Source organism: Moschus berezovskii, chromosome 15 (genome assembly GCF_049115385.1).
Source record: "Moschus berezovskii isolate FMDL1 chromosome 15, NW_MosBer_1.0, whole genome shotgun sequence".
Classification (NCBI taxonomy): domain Eukaryota; kingdom Metazoa; phylum Chordata; class Mammalia; order Artiodactyla; family Moschidae; genus Moschus; species Moschus berezovskii.
The window spans coordinates 51260976-51268270 of record NC_142474.1 but is presented as its reverse complement, the minus strand read 5'-3'; the positions used below and the strand labels follow the sequence as shown (position 1 = coordinate 51268270).

The following is a 7295-nucleotide window of genomic DNA, read 5'->3' as shown; positions in this document are numbered from 1 at the left end:
GTTCCCTATGTTATACAGTAGGTCCTTGTTGATTATCTATTTTAAGTATAGTAGTGTGTATATGTTAATTCCAATCTCCTAATTTACTCCTCCCCCAAAATGTGACTTCTGAAGTGTGGAACTGAGACAATTCTCCAAGATTGATTCCTCAATCAAATATTCAGTTCAGTTCAGTTCAGTCGCTCAGTCGTGTCCGACTCTTTGCGACCCCATGAACCACAGCATGCCAGGCCTCCCTGTCCATCACCAACTCCCGGAGTTCACTCAAACTCATGTCCATCGAGTTGGTGATGCCATCCAGCTATTAGTCATGATTATTAGGGTGAATTGAAAGTACAAAGGCTGCAAACAATGTAAATTTTACAGCATCAACTAAAAGTGGCCTAGGCTCCTGCTGTTGTGGAGCTGGAGGACTCATGGAGCATATTTGGGAAAATGCAATTGTGCTGGCCAGCCCCATCTGCACATATGTTTTGAAAATCCCACGAAATAAAGTTTGTATTTGAGCTTAGAGTCGCTCAGTTGTATTTGAAAATAAAAGAGAGGTTATTATTTTTTGGCTCTCAGAATCTCCATAGTGGGATTAACTTCCAAGTGCCTGCAGGCTGGATTCAGCACCCTGGACTGACTGCCTTCTTCTCCATCTCACTTCCTCACACTGGTCCTTCCATCAGCTTCCAATCTGCTTGCACTTTAATCCTTGCCTCAGGTCAGTTATTGCAGGAACCCAACTACAGAAAGAGGTATACTTTCATCTTCTACCTGTGTAAATCTGTAAACTTTATAACAATTTTACAACAAATTACTCTTACTAAGAGTTGAAAAAACTCTACAGAACTTCACTTTTATCAATTACTGACCACCTGCCCAATGTTGGTCATTTAGTCCCAAAGTTGTATCCGACTCTTGCGACCCCATGGACCGTAGCCTGTCAGGCGCCTCTGTCCATGGGATTTCCCAGGCAAGACTACTGGAGTGGGTTGCCATTTCCTTCTCCTGGGGATCTTCCCAATGTTAGGTGGCAGGAAAAGGGGCTAGATGCTCTTATCTCATTTAATCTTCCCACCCAGCCTGATGCACCTATCATATGGATTTTAGTAACATGATTTGTTTGGATGCTTGGTAGCTCAGCTGGTAAAGAATCCACCTGCAATGCAGGAGACCCTGGTTTGATTCCTGGGCAGGGAAGAACCCCTGGAGAAGGGACAGGCTACCCATTCCAGTATTTTTGGGCTTCCCTGGTGGCTCAGCTGGTAAAGAATTTGCCTGCAATGTGGGAGACCTGGGTTTGATCCTTGGGTTGGAAAGATCCCCTGGAGAAGGGAATGGCTACCCACTCCAGTATTCTGGCCTGGAGAATTCCAGGGACTGTATAGTCCATGGGGTCTCAAAGAGTCAGATATGACTGAGCGACTTTCATCAACGATACCAAATTACATACATTTACATAAAGTGTTATCTGCACATTTACTTATCACCAGTTACTTGCTAAGAAGCACTGGTACAATGTTGACTAGAAGTGGTGAAAGCAGATATCCTTGCCTTGTTTCTAGATAGGGGAGTAGCTTTATTTTTAAATCAAGAAATAGTATTTCTAACTTAACTATGTTTCACATTGAAACACTGCACTACTGTCTAGTTTTGGTAAACATTAAAAGTTGTTCATGCAGTGTAAAAGGCTTAAATAATGAATTATGGATTATTGATTTTTATTTTAGGGTCATTTCCTTACTGCCTTTTTTTTAATGTTGGAGTTAAATACAAAAGTGAAATGAATGCATATTTTATTTGGAGGCTATAGGCAGAAAATTTATCAATACAAATATTTTTGATTGGCTGATAATAGTCTAAATTTTACTAATTTTCAGCAATGGTCAGTTTTCATTCCAATCCTAAAGAAGGGCAATGCCATAGAATGTTCATATTACTATACAATTGCACTCATTTCACATGCTAGCAAGATTATGCTCAAAATCCTTCAAGCTAGGCTTCAGCAGTAAATGAACCAGATGTACAAGCTGGATTTAGAAAAGGCGGAAGAACCAGAGATCAAACTACCAACAAACACTGGATCATAGAAAAAGCAAGGGAATTCCAAAAAATATCCACTTCTGCTTCATTGACTATGCCAAAGCCCTTTGACTATGAGGATCACAACTATCTGTGGAATGTTCTTAAAGAGACAGAAATACCAGACCACATTACTTGCCTCCTGAGAAACTTGTATGCAGGACAAGAAGCAACAATTAGAATCGGACATGGAACAACGGACTAGTTCAAAATTGGGAAAGTACGTCAAGGCTTATTTAATTTATATGACGAATACATCATACAAAATGCTGCACTGGATGACTCACAAGCTGGAATCAAGATTCCGGGAGAAATAACCTCAGATATGCACATCATACCACTTTAATGGCAGAAAGTGAAGAAGAACTACAGAGCTTCTTGTGAAGGTGAAAGAGGAGAGTGAAAAAGCTGGCTTAAAAGTCAACATTCACAAAACGAAGATCATGGCATCCAGTCTTACCACTTCATGGCAAATAGATGGAGAAAAAGTGGAAACAGTGACAGATTTCATTTTCTTGGGCTCCAAAATCAATGCAGACTGCGACTGAAGCTATGAAATTAAAAGACACTTGCTCCTTGGAAGAAAAGCTATGACAAACCTAGATAGCATATTAAAAAGCAGAGACATCTCTTTGATGACAAAGGTCCATATAGTCAAAGGTATGGTTTTTCAGGTAGTCATGTACAGGTATGAGAGTTGGACCATAAAGAAGGCTGAGCACTGAAGAACTGGTGCTTTCGAACTGTGGTGCTGGAGAAGACTCGTAAGAGTCCCTTGGACTGCAAGGAGATCAAAGCAATCAATCCTAAAGGCAATCAACCCTGAATATTCATTGGAAGGACTGGTGCTGAAGCTGAAGCTTCAATACTTCAGCCCTGATGTGAAGTGCTGACTCATTGGAAGATCCTGATTCTGGGAAAGATTGAAGGCAAGAGTAGAAGGGGACAACAGAGGATGAGATGGCTGGATGGCATCACTGTCTCAATGGACATGAGTTTGAGCAAACTCAGGGAGATAGTGAAGGACAGGGAAGTCTGGCATGCTGCAGTTCATAGTGTCTCAAAGAGTTGGACATCACTTAGCAACTGAACAACAACTAATTTTCTTGTTCAAGAAAGCCCTACCTATATAATTTTTTTTTTCCAGACTTGTTGGCTGGACTGCACCACCTGTGGGATCTTAGTTCCTGAACCAGGGATTGAACCGGAGCCTCCCATAGTGGAAGCTCAGAGTCTTAACTGCTGGACCGCTGAGGCAGTCCCATCTGCCTATATAATTTTGAAAAGAAGTTCCAGGTGGCAATTTTCCCTAAGTCATAATTATTCATGCCTGCACTTGTTTTTAATGGGTGTAAAAAAACTGATCATGTAAATTTATATGGTGAAAATGGTGACATTTCACAAGACAATATTAACAAAGTTTTTAAAATCCTTAAAGAGATGGTGTTATGTAAATTGGAATGCCATGCCTATGATTATAATTCCCTTTGATATTTCTGGAAATTAAGCCCACAAATAAATACCATCAAATACCGAAACATATTAGGCAAAATAATTTCTAGAGCATCTGTGTAACCTGTGGAAACGGGAGGCAGTTGGCATTACAAAGTGGGCCAGTGAACAGATACATACAGAAACACATGCCTTCGGTGTTTTTTCTCAACCGTAATTAGGAGATGAACAAATGGTCCATAAAATTTTTATTTTATTATCTAAAATAAAGGATCCAATTCATTAAAACTTAAGTCTCCGCTTAAAGAAAAATAAAGCACTCTTGAAAATGTACCTACATTTGGTGTGACTTATACTAAGTCCCAAACTAAATATTGTAACTCTTAGATTGTTAAAGATAGTTGAACTTAATGAAAATAACTCTGAATTTTTAAACCTGATAACATGTACTAATATACCTGATATTCTCATTCTAACCAGGTGAACCTAAACAAAATAGATGATAAAATAGATGAAACCTGAATGTCTTAATAACAAAATAAAGATACTAGAAAATTTTAAATATTTTTTTGTCTGAATAGATAAATCCTTTTCACAGTTTGAATATCAGAGTTTAAATAGGAATATAGTGAAAAGTCCTTTCTATATCTTCCATCCACAGATTTCTCATAACAGCTACTCTGTCTCAGTTTAATACATATACATGCTAGTACATTATTCGGTTCCATTTTTCCTCTTTTTTCATTGAACAAAAAAATCTTGGCAATCTTAATTTTTTAAAAAGTTTATTTATTATTTATTTTTTGGCTGTGTTGGGTCTTCTTTCCTGTGTGGGTTTTTCTCTAGTTGCAGCAAGCAGGGGTTACTCTCTAGTTGTGATGTGCAGGTTTCCCACTGCAGTGGCATCTCTTGTCACAGAGCATGGGCTCTAGCTCATGGGTGCTTCAGACGTTGTGGTTCCCAGGATCTGGAGTACAGGCTCAATAGTTGTGGCGCACGGGCTCAGTTGCTTCACAGCATGTAGGATCTTCCCAGAACAGGGTTCGAACCCATGTCTCCTGCATTGGCAGGCAGATTCTTTACCATGCAGCCACCAAGGAAGCCCCAGAAATCTCAATATTAAAACACGAAGAACTTAGTTTTTTTTTTTTGTTGTTGTTGTTGTTAACAGCTACATAGTGGTCAAATGTATGGTTATATCATAATTTAGTGTCTTGGTGGTGGATATATTTAAGCTGTTTCAAGGATAAGAAATACCTTGTCATTTCTCACATGTGGAACTACATCTGTGGGCTAGATCCCTAGAGGTGAAATTGGAGGTTCACAGTATGCATACATTTGTAATTTTGATAGACACTGCCAAATTCTTCTTTCTATATATTTCAGAGAAAGTAGTAGGGCCAGATATAATTTTATGCTTTTTTCATTTCATTCAGAAATGCACAAAGTGGGTTACCAATTAAAGAATAAGGAAGAAAGGACAAATTTACTCAGCAACTTAGAGTACATTTTCACTCAAAAATACATTCAATAGAAATTTACTGTGCATCTACTGCATGCCAAGTGCTTTTAGGCTTTTGGACCTACCTACCTAAACAAATCAGACTCAAATCTCTGCCTCCGTGGAGCTTACATTTTGGAACTCTATGCCACTTCTTAAAACACAAGTTAAATGTCAATATCCTGAAAATGATCTGTTGAGATCCTGAGCACAGGCCCCAGACATATGCTACCAGTGTTATTTAAAACTAACTAGAGGCAATGTTGCATATGATTTCATAGCTTTCCATCAGGTCCTTTTAAACAACACACTTGGGCGAGAGCTCTTTTTATCTGACTCCATCTGCTGTTGGTAGTGATCAGCATATTGTGGGCATTGTGGTAGCATCTGAGATTAGGTTGTGAAATAGGAAGCGGAATTATGTGCAGATCAGCAAGTGTGTGCAAACTGTTTAGTTCTATCTGAAGCTGAAACCACGGGTGTCCAACTCAGGCTTAGGAAACACGGAAGATAAGATTATCAGCACATGCCCATCAGGGCACGGTTTCCCTTTTGCTGTCTGTCCTTGTTTTGGTTCTATAAAGAGATCCCATGGGTTTTATGGAAAACAGTGTCAGAAGCATACACCAGCAGTACTCTGTCTGCTGAATAAGGGCATGCAAAATGTTACTTGTTAGAAAGTAAGGAAGACAGAAAGAACAAATGATGCCAATGAAAGTGGGTGGATTGTCCAGTGGATTGCCAGAGAAAGTATGGCCTCAGGCTTGTACATGTTTTCTTTCTTTTTCCTTTCCTGGCTGTGCTGCAGGCATGTGGGATCTTAGTTCCCGGATCAGGGATTGATCAGAGTCTTAACCACTGGACCTCCAGGAAGCCCTTCTTTTCTTCCTAAAAGAAGATCTTAAAACTTTAACTCCCTCATTAGATTTAATTTTATAAGAAGTCAGTAAACTACAGTTGTTACAATCTTGCCAATATCCCATTGGGTTCTTTGCAGTCACTACAGAATAACTTGGAGTTCAGCTTGTGACGGGGAAGTCAGACACAACAGCATCTTCAAGCATGATGTGAAGAATACAAAAGAGCCAGTTCCAGAGACTGGCTCTTGAATCATACCCTGACCTTTTTTCTTTTGCTCGTTTTATTAAAATTTCATCTGTGCGCCTTAATAGACACAATCAACAATTGGCTAGTAACGAATGTTTTCTGCAGTCCGAAAACATAGCAGTGATTTTTCTGTCTTTGAATCTTAAGAGCTTATAAGTAGGCTTTGGACTCGTCAACACGCTCCTTTCACAGCGGAGGTCGAGAAGGGCGAAGGGACAATGGCAGAAGCCAGGTCTCTCTCTCAATTCCAGTTCAGCAGAACTCCCGCCACAGGCTCCCCAGGGAAACCTGTTATGCCTCCGACTTCTGGATTCCGCGCTGTCATCCTGCAAGCTGGGGTGACTTTGGGCAATGACATCGTGGCCCCCACGGAGCTTGCACATGGCAGAAGCCGCCCTGGAGCCGCCCGCCCGCCCGCGGTGTGCGCTGTTTCCGCACTCTGCCGGCTGGTCCCGGCGAAGGTCCGGGACCGGGTTGTGGACCAGGGTCTCCAGAGTTCCCTTCCGTCTGGTGAGGTCGCGAGGGGACTTTCTCCGGTTTCTGGGCCGGGAAAGGCTGACCCTCGCCTGGCAGCGCTCCTAGCCGGACGAGAAAGGGCACAGGCGGGCCCACGCCCCCTTCTCCCCTGGGCCCCACTCCTGCTATCCCAGAGCTCGGGCCGTTTTCCTTCCGCCCTTCCCTCGTTTTTCCCACCGGCGTCTCCTCAACTTTTCCCACTTGGCGTCTAAAAGCGCCGCCGCGCCCGCCCCTCGGCGAGCGGCTCGTGCGCCCGACGCGCTCCTCGGCCCCTCCCCCCGCCTCTCCCCTCCCCCTCCCCCCGCCTCTCCCCTCCCCCTCCCCCCGCCTCTCCCCTCCCCCTCCCGGATCCACACCGCCCGCTCCGCTGGCGCCCGCCGGGCGGTCACGTGCGCCGCGCCCCGCCCCGTCACGTGGCCCCGCCCCGCCCCGCCCCCGCGCCGGCGCGCTCCGACGTGCCCTGGAACTCACCCGCCCGGGGAGAGCCGCCTGCGGGGACGCGCCGGCTGCGCCGGCCGCTGAGTGAGCGCCCTTCAGGTTAGTCTGGGCGCCCCGCCGCCGCCGCCGAGCCGGGCCGGGAGGGAGCCGCCCCCGCCGCCTCCGCGAGGCCGCCGGGCCCTCGGTGAGGTTGGTGGGGAGAGGGGAGCCG

General features: G+C 43.8%; 1 protein-coding gene across 8 annotated transcripts in view; it reads left to right on the top strand.

The window, feature by feature from the left end:
- Positions 1-7064: 7064 nt before the first annotated feature.
- Positions 7065-7295, top strand: part of ARHGAP12 (Rho GTPase activating protein 12) — a 121539-nt gene continuing 121308 nt past the window's right edge. For 5 of the 8 annotated variants that reach the window (XM_055429713.2, XM_055429704.2, XM_055429697.2 and 2 more), the window contains exon 1: positions 7085-7183. The gene's annotated coding sequence lies outside the window, so the exon portion shown is untranslated. Of the gene's footprint in view, positions 7269-7295 lie in introns of all 8 variants that reach the window. The other 3 variants (XM_055429681.2, XM_055429672.2, XM_055429664.2) reach the window with 3 other exon arrangements.